This window comes from Jaculus jaculus, chromosome 2 (assembly GCF_020740685.1).
Source record: "Jaculus jaculus isolate mJacJac1 chromosome 2, mJacJac1.mat.Y.cur, whole genome shotgun sequence".
Classification (NCBI taxonomy): Eukaryota; Metazoa; Chordata; class Mammalia; order Rodentia; family Dipodidae; genus Jaculus; species Jaculus jaculus.
The window spans coordinates 65,474,472-65,495,687 of record NC_059103.1 but is presented as its reverse complement, the minus strand read 5'-3'; the positions used below and the strand labels follow the sequence as shown (position 1 = coordinate 65,495,687).

Here is a 21,216-nt window from a genome sequence, read left to right as displayed (position 1 = left end):
CAAGGATGACTTTAAGTCAGGTTAAAATACTACTGGAACAGTTTACTGCAGCCTTTCATGTTCTCCAAGAAAAACTTTTCTCAATTTAAAAATGAATGTCAAATTCATTGAAAAACGAAGTAGGGTCCTTTCATGAAATTTGGGAAACATCAAATATTTGCTCTTCTTGCAAGAGAACTAAAATCAGCAGCCTCGTTTGTACATTACTACCTACATAGGCAAATGTTAAGTGTGTTAACTGTGACAGAGCATTCAAACCTACAACCTAACACTGAAGCAGGGGTCCTGCGTCAGTACATTCTCCCACCAAGTACAGAGAAAGTCACTGAAGTATTACTTGTGTGTGGTAATGGGGGAAAGATATAGTGTCCCAATCGGCCCACAGGGACAAAAAGACTCTGAATAGGTCACCATCTTCAAATCTGAATCAATCTCATTATTTAAGAATTTTCTAGTGTAAAATGGTGGTCTTTTCAGCTACCCATCCTAAGAAGTCAAGTACAAGTATGCAAGTAAATTCACAGGCACAGAGGACCCAGGTTAAAAACAGTTAAGGTAGCTGTGATGCAACACCAACAATCTGAATGGCCCTGACACACTCAAAATAGTATCTTAATTATTCAACAAAATCCTGAAGCAAACTCGCTAGTCTTGTTACACTGCTAAGCACTAAAGTAGCATGTTTCCCCCATGGTTTTAGCTAGCTTAGATCAAAGAACTTTTACACTATTAAGAAAAAAAATTAAAGTATGTCCCCTTTTTAAATTTACACAGATGTTTAATTAGATTTACAGAGCAGGGATTTTTTTTTTTCAGTCTCCAATGGTGCCTAGATAACATCATTAGGCAAGAATGCCAGTTTAAAAGAAATGTATGCAGAATCCTAAAATAACAGGTTGTGGTACTCCTCAAGGAAGAGCCAGCTTGACTATGAGCAGCGCTCTATGCATCAGTTACTCAGAAGCAGTTCTTTTGCAGGACACTATTACTGCATTCCTATCAAAGCCCATAGCACATAGGTTTTCTATTTTTTTGGTGTATTCTGGACTAGAAACTGGTGCTCCAGCATACACATGTGCCCAAAGTCGAGCTGTCTGTTTGAACATTTCAGGATTTTGTTTGTACTGATTGGCTACTACTGCATCTTGAGGGTCATCAGGTTCCGCAGCTGCCAAGAGCGCTTGCAAGGACAGCAATACTGTGCGCAGAGTCATTGCTGCCGCCCAGTGATCTTTCAGGATATCCAAACATATAGCTCCTGTGAAAGAACTAATATTAGGGTGTCACATTTTAGGGATAAACCGGACCTTAGGGGGATTAAATGGATATGTTTCTGGTATTTTTATCTCTAGTTGGTATCTTCCTCCTTCATATGGTGTGTCTGGAGGTCCTGCTATTTCTCCTCTTAATTATGTAAAATTCTCATCTACAAGATCTACTTTAATTTGATTTTTGCTCGTCTCCTCGCTCTTCAGCACCTCCTTGAACTCCCGCTTGACCCGCTGCACCCCCCCAGCTGATTCGTACCCACTGCCACCGCCTCCGCCACCTCTACGACCACTGCCACCGCCGCCACCTCTCTCTCCTCCACCGCCTCCTCTCCCCCCTCGGTGATTCAGACCAGAGCACACACGCACACACGGACGCTGCTGCCGCTTGCCACCCCCGCGGCTGCCACCGCTGCGTTCCCCCCTCACTGTGGAATCACCTCCGCGCCCAGTTCCAACTCTTATACTAACCCCAGCTAAAAACACTAACTCTAACTCTAACCCCAACCCTAAGCCTAACTCTAACCTTATCCCTAGCTTCAACTAAAACCCGAAATCTAAACCTAACTCCAACTGTAATCCTAACCTAGCTTCATACATTACCCTCACAGCAACCCTAGATTGAAATTTATACCTAACACTGACCATAACTCTAACCCTAGCTGCAACCCTAAACCTAAATCTACCTCCAACCATAACCCTAATCCAAACCCCAACCCTAACTATACCTACAACCCTAACCCTATCCCTAAGTCTAACACTAACCAGATTCCACCCTAAACCAAACCTAAACCCTAACTCCAACCCCAACTTAACCCTAACCCTAACCCTAGATCCAACTATAACTATAACACTAAGCAGAACCCTAACTCCAAATCTAACTTAACACAAACTCTAGCTTCACTCTAAACCTAACTCTAAAAGCTACCTCCTAAAGCTACCTCCAATGCTAACCCTAATCTTAACACTAGCTTCATTCCTGACTCTAACCCAAACACTAGGTCCAACTCTAACCCTAATACTAACTCTGGCTTCAATGGTAATATTAAACCTAATACTAGTTCCAAACATAACCCTAGTAAAGCCCTAACCCTAACCCTAATCCTAGCTCTAACCTTATCCCTAACCCTAATACTAACACTGGATTCAATCCTAACACTAATTCAAGCTCCTCCCCTATCCCTAACCCTAGCTCCAACACTAACCCTAACCCTAGCTCCAAAACTAATTCTAACCCTAGCATTAATCCTAACCCTAAACCTAACTGCAAACATAACCCTAGCTCCAACACTAACCCTAAACCTAGGTTGAACCCTAATCCTAACAATAGTTCACACCCTAACCCTAATCATAGCTCCAACTCTAACCCTAATCCTATCCTTAGCTTCAATCCTATCCATAATCCTAACCATAAACCTACTCTAATCCTAACCCTAGATTCAATCGTAACCTTAACCCTAACCATAATCAACCTCCAAAAAAGCAATAAACCTGACCTGAATTCTAGCTCCAAACCTAACCCTAACCTTAATCCTATCCCCAACCCTAACCCTAACCATAGCTGAAACCTAGCCCTAACTATAGCTCCAACCCTAACACTAACCCTAGTTCCAATGCTAACTCTTAAATCTACCCAATCCCAGCTCCAGCCCTAACCCTAATTCTAACCCTATCCCAATCTCCAAACCTAACTCTAACCCTACTCAAACTTTAACATTAAACCTAACTGTAGCTCCAACCCTAACTCTAACTCTATCTTTAATGCTAAACCTAACCCAAGCTATAATTCAATCTTAACCCTATTCCTAATCCTTGTACCAACCCATACCCTAATCCTTTCTCTAACCCCAGTTCCTACCATAGCCCTAAAACAAACACTAACCCTAACCCTAACCATAACCCTAGTTTCATCCTAACACTAAACATACCTCCAAACCTAACCCTAACCTTAATCTTAGAGTCAATCCTAACCTTAACCCTAGCTCCAACACTAATCCAAGTTTCAAACCCGACCACAACCCTAAACCTAAGCCAAACCAAATACTACCTACAACCCCAAACCTAACCTTAGCTCAAACCCTATACCAAAGTCTAACCCTAACCCTAGCTCCAACCTTAAGTCTAACACTAGCTTCAATCATAACCTTTCCCTAACCCTAGCTCTAAACATAACCTTAACACTAACTAGCTCCAACCCTAAACCTAACCCTAACACCAATCCCAACCCTAACAATAACAAGGACCCTTGCTGCAAACCCAACCCTAACACTAACTCTACCTTCACTCCTAAAACTAACTTAAACACTAACCCTAACCAAAATTTACCCCTAGCTACAACCCTAACCCTAATCCTACCTTCAATCATAACCGTAACCCTAACCCTAACACTAAATCTAACTCCAATCCTAATCTAATTTAAACACTAGTTTCAATCCTAACTCTAAACATAAGCCTAGCACAAACCCTAACCCTAGCTTCAAGACTAATACTAAACCAACCCTGGCACCAAACCTAACAGCACCAACTCTAACCCTAATCTTAACCCTAGCTTCAATCCTATCTGTAACCTTCACCTATCCATAATCCTACCTCCAAACAAAACCTTAAACCTAACCCTAACTCCAGGTCCAACCCTAACCCTAACCCTAGCTCCAAACCTAATCCTAACCCTAATCCTAATTCCAAACCTAGCCCTAGCTTAAACCTAACCCCAACATCATCTCCAACCCTAACCCTAGCTCCAACCCTAACCCTGACCCTGGCTCCAACCCAAACCCTAACCTTAACCCTTGCTACAATCCTAACCCTAGCCCTAGCTCCAATCCTAACCCTAGCTCTAATTCTCACCCTGACCCTAACAGCAAACCTACCTCCAAACCTAACCCTAATCTTAAACCTTACTCTACTTTCAACCCTAACCCTAGATCCAACTATAACTATAACACTGCATCCAACCCTAACCCTAGCTTCAATCATAACCATATCTCTATCCCTACCTCTAAACACAACCATAACATTAGCTCCCAACCTAACCCTAACCCTAACTTTAGCTCCAAATGAACCCTAAATCCAACCCTAACCCTAGCTCCAAACCTAACTCTAATCCAAACACTAGCTCCATCCCTAACCCTAACACTATCCCTAGCTTCAAACCTAACAATACCCTCAATCCTAAACCTAACCCTAAACCTAGCTTCTATCGTAACCTTTACCCTAAACTTAAACCTAACTCAAAACCTGACCCTAATCCTAACTAGGCCTAATGTTAAGGATAGGGTTAGGATTGGGTTAAGGGATAGGGTTAGAGTTAGGGCTAGGGCCTGGGCTAGTGTTTGGGTTTGGGTTTAGGTTGTGGTTAGGGCTAGGGCTAGGATTGAAGTTAACTGTATCCCTAACCCTAGCTATAACCCTAAGTGTAACCTAGCTTTAATCCTAACCCTAAGTCTAACACTAGCTCTATCCCTAACCATAACCCTACCCCTAGCTCCAAATCTCACCCTAACCCTAACCATGGCTATACCCCTAGCCCTCAACCTACCCCAATACTAACCCTAGCACCAAACCTCAACCTAATCCTAGCTCCAACCCTAAACCTAAGCCCAGCTCCAACCCTAACTCTAAATGTAAGGCTAACACTAACTCTAACCCTAACCCTACCTCCAAACCTAACCATAACTCTATTCTTAAACCTAGCTCCAATGCTAACCCTAACCCTAGCTTCAATCCTAACCCTTAACATTAAGCATAGCCCTACCCCTAACACTAACCTTAAACCTAAAACTAGTGCTAACACAAACCCAAAACATAACCCTATCCATAGCCCTAACACTATCTCTAACCTTAGACTTAGCTCTGACCCTAAACCTAGCTGTAACCCTAACCCTAACCTTAGCCTTAACCCTAACCCAAGCCCTAGTCTTAGGCCTAACCCTAACTCAAGAACTGGACCTAAACCTAAGCCTAACCCCAACTTTAGCCCTCACCCTAACCCTAGCCCTAACCCTAACTCAAACCCTACCCTAGCCCTAAAACTAACCCAAACCCTAACTCTAGCACTAACCCTAACACTAACCATAACACTATATCTAGCCTTAAGCCCAACCCTAAACTCATCCCTAACTTTAGACCTAGCCCTAATGCTAACCCTTAACCTACTTAACACTAACCCTAGCTCCAACTCTAGCCCTAACCCTAGCTCTAACCATAACCCTAACCCTATCCTAGCTTCAATCCTAACCTTAACCCTAGCCCTATATCCAAACCTAAACTTAACCCTAACCATAGCTCCAACTTTAACCCTACTCTACTCCAGTGATGGGCTCTAAGGAGCCTCTGGATCTCTGGTTTGGTAGATGTTGAATGTCCTCAGTGTCTATCTCCAACCTTGTGCTGATATCAGGTTCCCTGAGAAAGCAGCACTCTTGCTCATTTCCCAAATTCCTCTGTAGTTTCAGCTGGGGCCAGGCTGAAGTGCAGTGGGTAGCTTATCTCCTTTGAAAAATAGAAGCAGATTCCCCAGTGGATAGTGAAGTCAGCACAGGTTAAATAGGATAGGTATTATTAATTTAGAGGGAGTTTAATGGGTGTAGTCCTACTTATAGCCCAAGATTAGTGGGAGCTTGATATTGGAGAACAAAATAATTATCTGGATATGATTCTGACTTGTTTCTCACTTCTAGATATGGGTTCCTTTCCACTGAGCAGACCTGTTACCCACCATGGCTGTGTGCCACTATTGCACTTGTGTGAGAATCATATCAGGTTGTTTGCTTCTGAGCAGCTTAGACCTCAAATTGCTTAGACAGATGTTGGCCACTTTCCCCCTGTAGCTCATGTAGCGCCTTCCAGCCCTAGGTGAGTTGTCTGGTGTCTGACTCTCTTCTGGATTCCAGCCAGGTCTCCCCATGTTGTGTGCCGATAGCATAAGGTGTCTTCAACAGTAGGGTCTTATCATTCTGGTGGGTAAACAAGTGCTTTGACAGAAGTCTGTCTTGTTTTGGGAGACCTTATAACTCATTGTGGATTTTAACTGCATCCTAGTACTGGGAGTTACAGACCAGTGCCAAGAGGAAACTAAAAAGAAAAAGAAAAGAAAGAAACAAACAGGAGAAATCTAAGGTTAGGCTTTATCTCACCCTCTCCAGGACCCTTCTTTTCAGATGCTCCCTCTAAGGTCTTCTTGAGGATTCAACATTTTAGTCTGTCTTCTAGGATATAGGTTTCTATGGTACCAGTTCAATTTGAGTTCTGTTTTGTATCCCCCACACTCTGCCCCTCCCCTCAAGCCCTACACTCCCTATTGTTCAGGCCTTGAGATGCCTATCAGGTATGTCAGCAACTCAGGCTGATCAGGGTTAGGAACCACAGATGAGTGAGACCATGTGATGATTGTCTTTCTGTGATTGTGTGAACTCACTGAGTATGATCTGTTCCAAGTTCAACCATTTTTCTACAAATTTCACTGTGCCATTTTTTTTTTTTTTTTTTTTACTGCTGAGTAGAATTCCATCATGTCACATCTTGAATATTTGTCCAATGATGGGCACCTGGGTTGATTACAGTTTTTAGCTATTATGAATTGAGCAGCTATTAACATGGTTGATAAAATATCTCTGAACTGAGGCTTGGAGCTTTTAGGGTAAATGCCCTGTAAGGGAATAACAGGGTCTATTGGTAACTTTATATTTATTCTTTTTAGGAGTCTCCATATTGATTTCCACAGGGGTTGTAACAGCTTACATTCTCACCAACAGAGAATGAGGGCTCCTATTTCTCCATATTCTTACCAACATTTGTTTTCATGAGATTTTTGTTTTTAATGTTTGCTATCCTTACTGGGGTAAGGTGGAATGTCATAGTTGTTTTAATTTTAATTTCCCTGATGATTAAGGATATTGAACATTTTCCTGTCTTTCTTCCTTCCTTCCTTCCTTCCTTCCTTCCTTCCTTCCTTCCTTCCTTCCTTTCTTTCTTTCTTTTTTTTTTTTTTGAGGTAGGGTTTCACTCCAGTCCAGGCTGACCTGGAATTCACTATGTAGTCTCAGGGTGGCCTCAAACTCACCGCGATCCTCCTACCTCTGTCTCCCCAGTGCTGGGATTAAAGGCATGTGCCACCACGCCCGGCTGATATTGAACATTTTCTTAAGTGTGTGTTTGCCATTTGTATTTCTTACTTTGAGAACTCTCTGTTCAGTTCTCATTTTCTGAGTGGGTTGTTTGATTTATTATTGTTTATGTTTTTGAGTTCTTTGTAGATTCTAGTTATTAGGCCTCTGTCAGTTGTATAGCCTGCAATTTTTTTCTTCCATTCTGTGGGTAATTCATTGGCTCTGCTTATAATAAATGAGTATTTCTAATAAATAGGGCTTGCAGTCTTTGCTTCATACTGCAAGATGAACTACCATTTGTATGTTACAGAACCTCAAGAAAAAATAATGCAATGAAAGTTACCAACAAACTAGTCTCTCCAAAAATCAACATAGAGCTTAACAATATCATAGATCAACTAGACCTAACACACATCTACCAAACATTCCAACCCAATGCTACAGATTACATATATTCTTCTCAACAACCCATGGAACCTATGTGTGTGTGTGTATACAAACACACACACACACACACACACACACACACACACACACACATCAGGGCATATAGCAATTCTTCTTAAATTAAGAAAAATTGACATTACTTGAAGCCTTGTAATGCATTCAAACTAGAAATTACCAAAAGAAATAGCAAAAAATTATGCCAGGTCCTGAAGACTGAAAAACATACTGTTAAATTATATGAATGGGTCATGAAAGAAATCAAAAAGGAAATTATAAAATTTCTAGAACTGAATGATCATGAAAACACAACATACAAAACTTATGGGACACAATAGATGCAGTCCTAAGGGGAACCTTCATAGTGCTACATATCTTCATAACAAAAGCAGAAAAACCCAAAATAAATTTCATGATACACTCAAAGGCATTAGGAAAACAAGAACAATCCATCCCTTAGAATTTTAGGCAGAAAGAAATAATTATAATCAGAGCAGAAATTAAAGAATTGGAAATTAAGAAAACAATTAAGAAAACTGAAGAAACAGCTAATTATTTCTAAAAAATAAACAAGATTTATAAGTCCCTAGAGAATTTAGTTAAATAAAAAAAGTGAAGTCTGAACTTAATCAAATTAGAAATGAAAAGGGAGAGGTCATAATGGACATCAATAAAACTGGAAGACTCATTAGGACATATTACAAAATTGGACAACCTAGAAGAAATGGGTGAATTTATATACACATACCACCAACCAAAAGTCAATGCTGAGCATATGAATCTCCTAAACAGATTTATTACTGCCACTAAGATTAAAAATGTAATAAAAAATCTCCTCAGAATGAAAAGTCCTGATGAATTCTCAGCTGAATTCTACCAAACCATAAGATAATTTAAACCACATATTCTTAAGCATTTTTAAATAATCATAGAACAGGCAGTGCTTCCCAACTCTTTCTATGAGACTAGGATCACCCTAATATCAAAACCAGGCAGAAATAAAATAAGAAAACTATAAAACTATAAAATCTATAAAAGACATATCACTGATGACCTTAAGTGCAAAAATCCTGAACAAAATCCTTGTACGTAAAATTCAGCACATTAAAAGCATCAGACAACTTGATCAAGAAGGCTTCTTCCCAGGGATGCAAGTATGGCTCAAAATATGGATGTAGATTAACAAAATACACATAAATGATCTTAAACACAAGAGTCACATGAGCATTTCAATAGATACAAAGAAGGCTCTTGACAAAATACATCATCACTTAATGATTAAAATGCTGGAGAGACTAGGCATGCAGGGTATATGTCTCAACATAATAAATGTTACATATATAAAGCTTAAATTATATGCAATGGGGAAAGACTCAAAGAGTTCCCATTAAGGTCAGGAACAAGGCAGGGATTCCCACACTCATCACTGCTCTTCAACATAGTGCTAGTAATCCTAGTCCTGGCAAAAAGATAGGAAAAAGATATAAAAGGAATACAAATTGAGAAGAAAGAAGTCAAACAAGCCCTGTTTGTAGATGACATTATAATGTAAGTGACTGAAAGATTCTACTATAATACTTCTAAAGGTGATAAATTATTTCAGTAAAGTGGAAGGATACAAAATCAACACGCAAAAATCAGTAGCCTTCTTATATGCAAAAGACAAATATATAGAGAAAGAGATCAGGAAGCTGACTCATTTTCTTTCTGTTTAAAAATTAATTAGTCTTGTACTCAGCGAATACAGTCAATTTGGTAACATTACTAGTCTCTTCCATTACCTACCCCTCTTCTTTGCCCCTCCTTGTTGAGGTAAATGGGTCATGAATTCTGGAGTTAGCCCACAGTTATGGATAGGATAAATGTCTGCATACCATGACCCAACATGTGGCTCTGACATTCTTTCTGACCCCTCTTTATATTTATTTTTATTTTTTAAAAATTTTTTATTTATTTATTTGAGAGCGACAGACAGAGAGAGAAAGACAGATAGAGGGAGAGAGAGAGAATGGGTGCGCCAGGGCTTCCAGCCTCTGCAAATGAACTCCAGACGCGTGCGCCCCCTTGTGCATCTGGCTAACGTGGGACCTGGGGAACCAAGCCTCGAACCGGGGTCCTGAGGCTTCACAGGCAAGTGCTTAACCGCTAAGCCATCTCTCCAGCCCTCTGACCCCTCTTATGCAAAATTTCCCTAAGCCATCTTAGGTTCATTTTTGGTGTGCTTCAGTGATGAGGTGTTGTGGGCCTCTGGGTCTCTGGATCTCTGATTTGGTATGAGTTGATTTTCCTCTGTGTTGATCTCCTTCACCCTTGTGCTGGTATATAGTTCATCAAGAAAACAGCATCCTTGCCTGTATTGCCAATTGTTCTTAGTTTCAGCTGGGGCCCTTTTGAGGTATGATGGGGTGGCTCTCTCCTTAGGATCTACATCTACCTGAAAAAGAGAAGCAGATTCTCCAATGGAGAGTAAGTTAGCACCAGACAAATGAGACAACCCTTACATTTTTATAGAGAACTTAATATATGTAGGCCCTCTTATAGCCCAGGATTGGTGGTAGCTTGATAATGGAGAGTGGGCTTTTGTTTGGATATGGTTCTGACTTGTTTCCCATCTTCAGCTATGGGTCCCGTACCACTGAGGATATCAGTTAGCTGAGTCAAGAGCAGTTGGTTTCCCACCATGGCTGTGTGCCACTATTGCACTTGTGAGGGCATCACAACAGGTTATTTGCTGCTAAGTAGGTTAGACCATGAGTTGCTTGGACAGATATTGGTCATTTTCCCCCAGTCGTCCATGTCGCACCTTCTGGCACTAGATGCTCTGTCTGGGGACTGACTCTCTTCTAGCTTCCAGCCATCACATTCCATTTTACATGTCAACCACATAAGATATCTTCAACAGTAGAGTCTTACCACTAACCTTTGGTGGGTCATCAAGTACTCTGACAGAAATCTGCCTCTCTTTTAGGAAACCTTGCAGGTCTCTCTGACCAAAAGCTCATTGTGGGTGATAGCCACATACTGGTACTGGGAGTTACAGGTCAGTGCCCACTAAGAAAAGGAAGAAAAAGATAAGTAATATAATAGCTACAAAAGGAAAAAAAAATTGGAATAACACTAACCCAGGATGTGAAACTCTTATATAATGAAAACATAAGAAAGAAGAAATTGAGGAGTACATGAGAAGATGGAAGGACCCTCCATGCTTCTGGATAGGTAGAATTAATATTGTGAAAATGGTAATTCTACCAAAAGCAATGTACAGATGCAAGGTGATACCAATAAAAATCCCAGCATCATATTTCGCAAAGACAGAAAAAATAATCTCAAAATTTATATGGATTGGCATAAGGCCCTGGATACCCAAAAATATCCTCAGCAAAAGAATCTGGAGGAATCATCACACATGATCTAATGCCATATTACAAAGCCATGTTAATAAAAAGAACATGGTACAGGCATAAAAGCAAACATCTAGAACAATGGAACTTTATTATTGATGACCCAACCCTTAGTTCAATTAACTATAGCTATTTGGTACTTGACAAACATGTCAACAAGGTACACTGGAGAAAAGACAGCATTTAAAAAATATTTTATTTAATTATTTGGCAGAAAACAAGGGAGAGACAGAGAGAGAATGGGTGTTCCAGGGCCTCCAGCCACTGCAAACAAACTCCAGATGTGTGCGCTGCCTTGTGCATATGGCTAATGTGGGTCCTGGGCTATCAAACACCTGGGTCCTTTGGCTTTGCAGGCAAATGACTTAACTGCTGAGCTGTCCCTCCAGCCCAAAAGACAGTATTTTAAACAAATGGCGCTAGACAACTTGGCTAACCACATCCAGAAATAATGAAACTAGACTCATTCCTCTCACCACAAAATCAACCCTGAATGTATTAAATATCTAATATAAAACTTGAAACTCTCAAACTACTCCATGAAAAAATATGGAGAACTCCATAATACGGGAGTGGGGAAAGACTTCCTGAACAATACTGTAGTATCACAGAAAATTAAACACTCAAACAGTGGGATACCATGAAGATAAAAAGGTTTTGTACAAATATACCATAAATATATCCAACAGCCTACCCACAGTGGGAGAAAATCTTCACCAGCTATACTGGTGATAGAGGAATCCATAAAGAACTCCAACAACTAAGCACTCAAAAATGGGGCAGAGAACTGAATAGGGAATTATCAAAGTAGAAATAAAAATGGCTAATACTCATCTAAGAAATGTTCAGCATCCTTTGACATCAGAGAAATGCAAACTATAACAACTATGAGATTCTACCTTACTCCAGAAAGTGACAATTATCAAAAAGTCAAACAATAATAAATGTTGGTAAGGATGCAAGGAAAAGAGGAACCCTCCTTCACTACTGGTTGGAATGAAAACTTGCACAAACACTATGGAGATCAATATGGAAACTTCTGAAAAAGATGAAACTAGAGTTAACCACTGAGCCATCCATTCTTTCACTGGGCATCTACCCCTAAAAGTTCCATTGCTCACTGCTGAGATATTTGCCTAACCATGTTTATAGCTGCTTAATTCACAATAGCTAAGAACTGGAATCAGTCCAGATGACCATTGTTTGATGAATGGACAATGAAGATGTACACATACTCAATGGCATTATATTCAGTACTAAGGAAAACTGATATAATGATATGTGTAGGAAAATGGATGGGCTTGGAACAGATCATACTAAGTGAACACACACAAATACAGAAAGATAAACACCACATTTACTCCCTCATCTGTAGATCCTAAATTGTAACAGCTGGAGTTGCAGGCATACCTGACAAGCAACTCGAGGGACAAATAAGAGGGACAAATAAAAGGGTTTTGGAGGTGAGGAACGGAAGGGAGGTGTGAGATATACACAAAATCAAATCCAGAATGAATTGTTACTGTAGAAACCTTCCTCCTGTATAAAGGATTAAAAGATATGACCCTCAATAGAAGCATGGAGTGATCATCTGGTAAGAAGGGCCCTGGATAGGGTGGGATGTAAGCCATGGCCAAATGTTTTAAGGTTGGGCTTCATCCCACACTATCCAGGTTCTGAAATAGCAAAGGTCTCAAGTATTGAGCTGACATCTGGGTAGTGCAGGGTCTTGAAAATGTCACAGCTTGCAATCTGCATTGGTCTGTATGGTCCAATCATAGTTGATCAACTGTTGAAGTGAACATCCCAGTATATCTTCTTCACTGTTTTACATTCTTAGGATTTCTTTGTTTCCAACTCTTGGCCTTTTGATGCTATGGATGCTTTGGGGTCATCCAAAATCCTTGAAAGTAACCCTTCATAATGCTCTGTAAGGAATTCCAATAAACTCATTTGTTTACCCAGTTGAACTTTGGCGAACTCATCTTTTAGTATGTCCTCGGGGCCCTACCTGGAGACAAAGTATTTTTTACTGTCTTCCTAGAAAAAATTCATAGAGCATTTAATGCCATAAGGAGGACACAATAGAGCTTAAAATGAATTTTGGAGGAGCAATTGCATAGCCCTTGCTTTGGACATTTGGGCATTCAAAGGGAAAATTTTGATATTGACATCCTCCAAACATGCAGTATATTAATATGCCTTCTTGCTATGGCAGCAGTTGTATGAACCTTTATATGTATCATGAAACATATAACTAAGTCTGAGTCATTAAAAAGCAGAGCGTCGGAGGGAGAAATCCCAATATGGCCATTTATCCCCATGGGTGGTGTTGTAGTATGCCTTCTTGCTATGGCTGAGGTTGCATGGGACTATTTTGGTCCATAAGGCATGTAGTAAGGCTGGACAATCCAAAGATAAAACATCTCTAGAGGGTAATCACAGTGGGGAAAACTTCCCTGAGGTAAAGTGGGGTGTTATACATGCTTGAGGAGTTGGGGCCATAGTATGAATATAAGACTCCCTGAGAATGGTTGAAGGCCCACAACTCACTTGTAGTTCCTAAAAGCAACACATAAAGGATAATATTGGCTGCTATTATAGATACTAAGATATGCATCTGAGGCCTAGATGTCTTCTCAAATGTCTGCTAAGCATTAGATAAATTAGTAAATTAGGTACAAGAGAGGTTAAGATTAGGTGCAAGCTTGCTATTTATTACAGTTGGAGGGCCCAAAAGGAGACAGAATAAAAATTAGATCAGTGTTAAAACCTCTTCTTGAGATCAAAATCTTGAAATCCTTGGAAGGAGTCTGATAGTGAAGTGGGAGAAAATGAGATTAGAAAAGAAACTGAGCATGAAAGAGGTAGTTAGTGATGCTTGGTTCACTGTGCCAGATAGGACTGTTGATGCAAGATTGTAGTCCTAGGAGGGATTAGATTTCCATTAAGATACAGGAGACCCCACTTCCCAAGGCTAGTAAACTCCTACTTCAGGTCCTTGTCCAAGTAATCAAAGAATTGAAAACACAGACTCAGAGTAGGGTAAATTATGAATTATGAGATTTGTTTTAGGGAAAGTTAGAATTAAAAGGAAGGCAAGTAGGAAAATTGAAGATAAAATAAATTCCCTTTTCTTCATTCAGAGTGGGAAGGAGGGGTGGAGATCAAGAAAATCTCCCACACATGGAGAAATGTCTCTCTTCAGAAAAGAAGCCCCTGGGGAAGAGAAACACAGACATGGAAAGCAAAGCAGGAAAGTGCCCAAACCAATCAGGAAAGCACCCAGTCAAAAATAAAGTCCCCCCTCCCACTTTTGCAGTAGGCATGGGAAACCACAAAGATCTCCCTCATAAAGGGAAGGAGAAGATGGGAATGGTGAGAGGGATAAGAAGGCTCACCAGTGGCTCAAACCCTTTTATATGAATCAAATTTCCAATTAGAATGAGCCTTATCACCAGACTCATGTGTGTAAGGGAGGGACCTTGGAGGCTCAAGAGGCTGATTCAGGAAGGGCCAGCCCCTAGATAAGCTAATCCTAGAAAAAGTTGAGGAAGAATCAGGAAGCTTTTGCTGAGATAGGAAGTTGTTGCTTGCAGCCACATTGCATGAGCCTGAATCAGACAATAGTTTCTGTCCTACCAAGGCAGGCAAAGTGGCATCCATGTTTCTGTGAGCCAAATCATAGCTAACTACTTATCAGGAGAAAGCTACTTTGCTCACTATCCATATCACTATATTTATTGAAAAGTTATGAACTTAGTTCAGGAAAAACCATGGGACTGATATGGGGATTTTGTGGCTTTACTGACCCTCATGGAGAAATTTTATGAGGTGGGAGAGGCTCTGTATGAGCTCAGTGAGTTACATTGACATGACTTTTTTTTCCTTTTTGTTTTTTTGAGTTTTAGATTTTTCACTGTGGGTCTCACTCTGGCTCAGGCTGACCTGGAATTCACTATGTAATCTCAGAGTGGCCTCGAACTCTCGGCAATCCTCCTACCTCTGCCTCCTGAGTGCTGGGATTAAAGGCGTATGCCACCATGCCTGGCTTGACATGACTTTTATATACTTTCAGGATATGAGTTTAAGGTGCCAGGTGTAGCTCTTATACCCCAATCCAGCTGCAGAAGTAATCCTAGGTGTTGAATTTGCTTGCTAAGCAAGTATTCTTGTGGACTGGGTAGAAAAATTTACTGGCAAATTCTAAACTTCAACTGAGCAATATACACATTCAATAAAAACCAGCACAGAGTATGCAATTATGGAGATTAAAAAAAACAGATAGTCTTATAAAGCCAAATTACATAAGGGTGTGTATTGTTCTACACCCTTAATCTTGTCAGCTAGGAGGTAGAGATTTCTTTTCTGAATTGGGATCCAGGTCAGCCTGTATCTGAATCATACCCTGCCCCCAATAATGACAGAAGGAAAAGACAAAGGCCTTATAAATTTGAAAGCATCAAAGGCAGCAATATTCAACCCCCCAAATACAGCTTATCTAAAAATTGTAAAGACAACTAAGAATATATAACCCATAACCTGCTCTGACATGGAAAGAGAGATTAAATCTTGCAATATGCAGGCCTATGTACCTTTTTTTTTTTTTTTTTTTTGGTCCTCCTTACCTTTTGTGTTGGCTTCCAATCTCACCAACGCTGAGTGCCCACCTTGATCCCTCCATGTTGTGCTGTGTAGCTGGAGTTCTGATCAGTTGTACTGGCTGCACTGCCACTGGGAGCTGAATGCAGGAGGTTAGTGGTTCTGATGGTTGGGGCATGGGAGACTGCAGACTCCTGGAGTTGCTCACGCAGTTCCATCTGTGTCCCTTTCAGTAGTTCTTTAGTTGATCTCAGCTATCTTTTCTTCATATTTCTTAACTTTGCAAGAAGGTTGATGAAGTTGAGAAATCCCCTTGTTTGGTTTCGGTGGCTGCTGCTGCTGCTTGGCGTTTCTGGCAAGGTGGTGCTGTGCAGGTGCATGGATCATGTGGATTTGTTGGCCACAAGGACCTCTGGGATTCTGACCATTTTCCTCCTTTCTGGTGGATCTTGGTCTCCTCTGCTTCTCCGCTGTGTCTAAGAATAACCTATACTCCTTCACTTTTCAGAAGAAGAGTGTACTTTGTTGTGGTTTCGCTTAATTCCCTCCCTAGGCTGGTTTGGCATGGCTCCTATGCTGCCATCTTACCCAGATGTCCTGTTTTTGCCTTATCTCTTTTTGTGTGTATGTGACCTACTGGATTTAACCAAGTTTGCTTGCATTACCATGGGTGTGGGGCAATTTACTGAAGCATGGATAACCTACAAGTAGCTAGACCCCTAAAGAAAGTTATTCTCCTTCCCCCAGTGACTATTAATTGTCAATAGCTCCTCAGGGAGGGATGGGGCTTAGTGAGCTTATTTCCCAACCATGATAGAATATTAATGGGCTCAGTCTTGTGCATTAAATCACAGCTTCTGTGAGTTCATGAGTGTTAAGACCATGTTGTGTCCAGAAGACATAATAACTGCCAACTTTTAAATTCCTTCCATTAACTAATAAACTTCATAAGCTACATAGATGATACATTAAGCTTTGAGGCCATTCCTTATAATAGGTTCTATGAGTTTGCCAATTCCAAAACTATGTATTCTTTCCCCATTGAATGCTGCTGGGGTGGGCTTCCATGATAATAGGAGAGTCCATTTTTCTTTCATTGTTAGTGAGAAGTGAAGGCTGAGCTTATGGGCTCAGGAACAAGATCATACAGGAACTTCCCAATACAGATACTTCTAGGAGGAGGAAACACAGTTATTATGCAACAAGTATTCTGGAATAATGATATTCATTCTTAACTCATCTGGAGAATTCTGTATATGAGTGTTTTTGATATTGTTCTGTAAGCATCACAGTGTTATGGATATGGGTGCACAGGTCATAGACCAAAAAAGAATATTATGTGCCCTCCTGTATTGCTCTTCTGCTTTATTTCCTTGAGATAGAATATCTCAATGGTTCTGGAGTTCATCATTGACTAGCATTACAGGAATGTGAAGCAATAATTGCTGTTTTTTTAAATTTTTGTTGACAATTTTCAAAAATGCATTCTGATCATAATCCCCTCCCATTGCTTTACCAATTGCTCACTTACTATCTGCTCTTGATGGATTCTTCCCTTTTCCCAATCACTCCCTCTCCTGCTTTGATGTCCTTTATTCATGTGTGTGTACCACTGAGTCTAACCAGTGCTACTTTCATGATCATTCCCCAGAGCACATGCAACCCACCAGTGGATACATCACTATATAAAATATTTTTCCCTTCCCCAGCAACCATTACCCACTAATAACTCTTCTGGTAGAAGCAGGGCCTCACACTCCACTGCACCATCCATGATGAAATACTGATGGGCCCAACTGTGTCCATGTCTTGTGCAGATAATGATAATCATTGTGAGCTCACAAGTTCAATGGCTCCACATCACTCTTCATCCTCTGGCTTTTACACAATGTTCCCTAAGCTTTGTAAGGAGTGAGATCTGTCTCTTTTAGTGCTAAGCACTTCCACAGTCACTTATTCTCAGCCCTTTGACAAGTTTTTGGTTGACTCAGTAGTCCCACCATCCTCAAAATGAAGCTTCTCTAACCAAAGTGGAGAGCAGCACTAATCTGTGGGCATGATGCTGCTTATATGAGGGCTAGGAATTGAACTCAGGTCCTCATGCATATGTACCAAGCACTCTTATTCAGTGTGCCATCTTTTCATTGCCACTCTGGCCAAGAAAGATATTTTCCTTAGATGTTTTAATGCGTGCTGTCAGATAATATATTATTTAATGTAACAGACTTCATTGCTCCACAGAGACACTGACTTAACATCATATGTGGCCCAATTTGCTTTGTAAGAACACCATGAACTGGCGAAAAAATACCCACTATGGGAAGAACAAAACCAATACGAGCTGCATCAAAGTTAATGAGAAACCTTGTTTCACTTACCCACCAGAAGTATGGGATAGAATCAGAAGAAAGTCCCCAACTCCCATATGCTATCTTGAAAGAGGTTAAGTATGTGTGGTGATTTGATTCAGGTGTCCCCCATAAACTTAGGTGTTATGGATGCTAGTTTCCCCAGCTGATGGCAATTGGAAATTGAAGCCTCTGGGAGGCAGTGTATTATTGGTGGCAGGCTTGTGGGTGTTATAGCCAGTTTCCCTGTGCCAGTGTTTGGCACACACACCTGTTGCTATTGTCCACATTATGTTGGCCATGGGGCGGGGGGATGTCTACCCACTGCTCATGCCATCGTTTTCCCCTGCCATCATGGAGCTTCCCTGCCTGTAAGCCAAAATAAACCTCTTTGTCCTGCAATCTGCTCTTAGTTGGCTCATTTCTATCAGCAATGCAAACCTGATTGCAACAGTAAAGTAGTACCAAGGAGTGGGGTTGCTACTAGACACCTGACTGTATGACTTTGGCCTTATGTGGAAGGACTTAAAACCTTGGCCTAAAATCTTGCAGTGCCGTAAGTACAGCTTGATGGACTATTTTGGACAGAGTTAAAAGACCTGAATGCAGTAAGAACTAAGCAGTAAGAACTATGGACTGTGAGGTTTGGCTTATGAAGGTGAGAAAGAGCTTTGCTTGAACTGGGCTAGCAGTTTGTGTGAGAAGCTTCTGTTATGCCCAGGTCCTGAGAAGTTGTGCAGGGTTTTTTACTGTGTAGAAATGGACTGGTTTGAGCAGAGGGATATGGCACAGAAAAAAATGAAATTTTGGGGCCTAAACTGCTGTCACCTGCAAATTGTTTGAGAGATTACAACCACTGATACTGGGCCAGCTGACCTGCACTGTGACTACAGGAAGAATGTAGACTCTTTTGCAGGAGCCTGAGTGCCCAAGGAATGTCCTGTTCTTTAAAGTCTGCTTTATTCACCTCTGGATTAACAAATTGGCACCCTACCTGGTATTGTGGAGTACAAAAATGCAGGAAAGAGAAGGTCATTGAGTTTGCAACATGGTCTTGTGTTTTGGAAATGGCCATGTGTGATGTGAAGCAGATTTGCTAGATGCCTGTATGGAGATCCCATGGGGCCAGAAGGATGAACCGTGGGTTGCAATGGAGATGCCAGGACCATGAAATGGCTGCCATGGCGAGCTGCCAGCCCCAGCAAGTTTGGCAGAACTGTGAGCAGCCTAACAGAATGGTGGAATTGAAATGCCAGAGCCTTGTTGCTGGTTAGAATTATCAGACTTTGAGATTTGTCACTTGTGGAGAGCTGCGATGTGCTGTGCCCTAAAGATGGCATTGGCTTCCGCCTTTCGCTAGACCGATAGCGAGCGCTCTCTGGGATAAACAAGTCCTTATTTGGCTGAGGCTGCTTAACTAATTCTGCTTCCTTAATCGTGGACCTATCTGCATGGGCCACGTGGCTCACTAGGGTTGGCTAGTGTAGGACTACTTAGCTTGTGGGTCGGCTCTCCCCGGGGTCAGAAGATTGTTCAAGGTTCCTGAATAAACTGCTTAAAGAAGAGCTCTCAGGTCATGTCATTCTTGCTGGTCGAGGTGGTCGCGACAAGTGGTGGCCCGTACAGGGAACCTCTTTCTTGAAGGAGGCTCAGAACTTTTTGCAGTCAGGGCAGCGCTGGTAAGTTCCCTAAGGTAAGGTGGGACAATAAAGATCGCGGGGAAGCGACAACTTGTGCTCTACTCTGTAGATAAAAAGAGAGCGAAGAAGAGTTCGCGGTGATAGCGAACTGAAAGTAAAGTCACTGCGGACCAGTGAGCAGAGTTAAAGGTAAAAGTAACTATGGGCGCTTCTAATTCGCACACAATTTTTTTTGGCTCTTCAGGAGCTGCTTTTGTCAAAGAATTTAAAAGTTAAGAAAAGTACCCTAGAGAGATTTTTGAATGAGTGTGATACTGTCGCCCCCTGGTTTGCGATGTCGGGTAACCTAACGGTCGCGTGCTGGGATAAGTTAGGGAAGGATCTGGACTTCGCTTGGGATCAGGGAACTTTAAAGGCAGGAGTTAGACCAATCTGGAAGCTGATTAGGTGCTGTCTCAAGGACCAGAGGTACTGCAGAGCAGTGGAGGAAGGACAAACAGCTTTAGAAATGTTAAAGGAAGAAAGATCAGAGAAGTCAGGAGAAAGGGAAACAACAGACATGGACTGCTCTGATACAGATGAGGAGCTGCAAGCTTTGAGAGAGAGGATGGAAAAACATTCCTTGAAGGATAAGAAGAAGGAAAAAGAAAAGTCAGGGCCCGATAGTACGGCGGGACAGCTGAACAAGATCCCTTCTGCTCCGCCATTGTACGATGAGTCGGGCAACCCAGCTTCCTTGGGAGGTTCAGGATGTTCCTTTTGCCCGGAAGTGTGGCGAGCTGTAAGATCAGAGCTACAACTTGCTTGTCCAGTTTTTCAAGATGCTCAGGGTAACCACTATGAGGAGCCTCTTGATTTTAAGGTCATCAAGTCCCTAGCTGAGTCAGTAAGAACAAATGGCATAACTGCTGCATTCACCATAGCCCAAGTAGAGTCATTGAACAGGCACTGCATGACCCCAAATGATTCAGGTGGACTAGCCCGAGCCTGCTTGAGTCCAGGACAATATTTAGATTGGAGAGCCTTTACAATTGAATTTGCTACAGAGCAGGCTGCTGTCAATGCTAGGGATGGAAATCCCGTCTGGGACAGAGATATGTTGCTAGGACAGGGAAGGTTTGCCAACCAGCAGACAGGATATCCTGTACAGTTTTATGGAAAGGTCAATCAGATTGCCATTAAGGCATGGAAATCCTTGCAGAACAAAGGAGAAGTCAGTGGTAATCTTACTAAGATTTTACAAGGACCCATAGAGCCATTCTCTGACTTTGTGGCGAGAATGGTAGAAGCAGCAGGAAGGGTTTTTGGGGATCCTGATGCTGCTATGCCCCTTATAAAACAGTTAGTTTATGAGCAATGTACAAAAGAATGTAGAGCTGCTATTACCCCATATAAGAACAAGGGAC

General features: G+C 41.4%; 1 pseudogene; it reads right to left on the bottom strand.

The window, feature by feature from the left end:
• Positions 1 to 953: 953 nt before the first annotated feature.
• On the bottom strand, positions 954 to 20,517 carry LOC101609080 (annotated as a pseudogene).
• Positions 20,518 to 21,216: the final 699 nt, after the last annotated feature.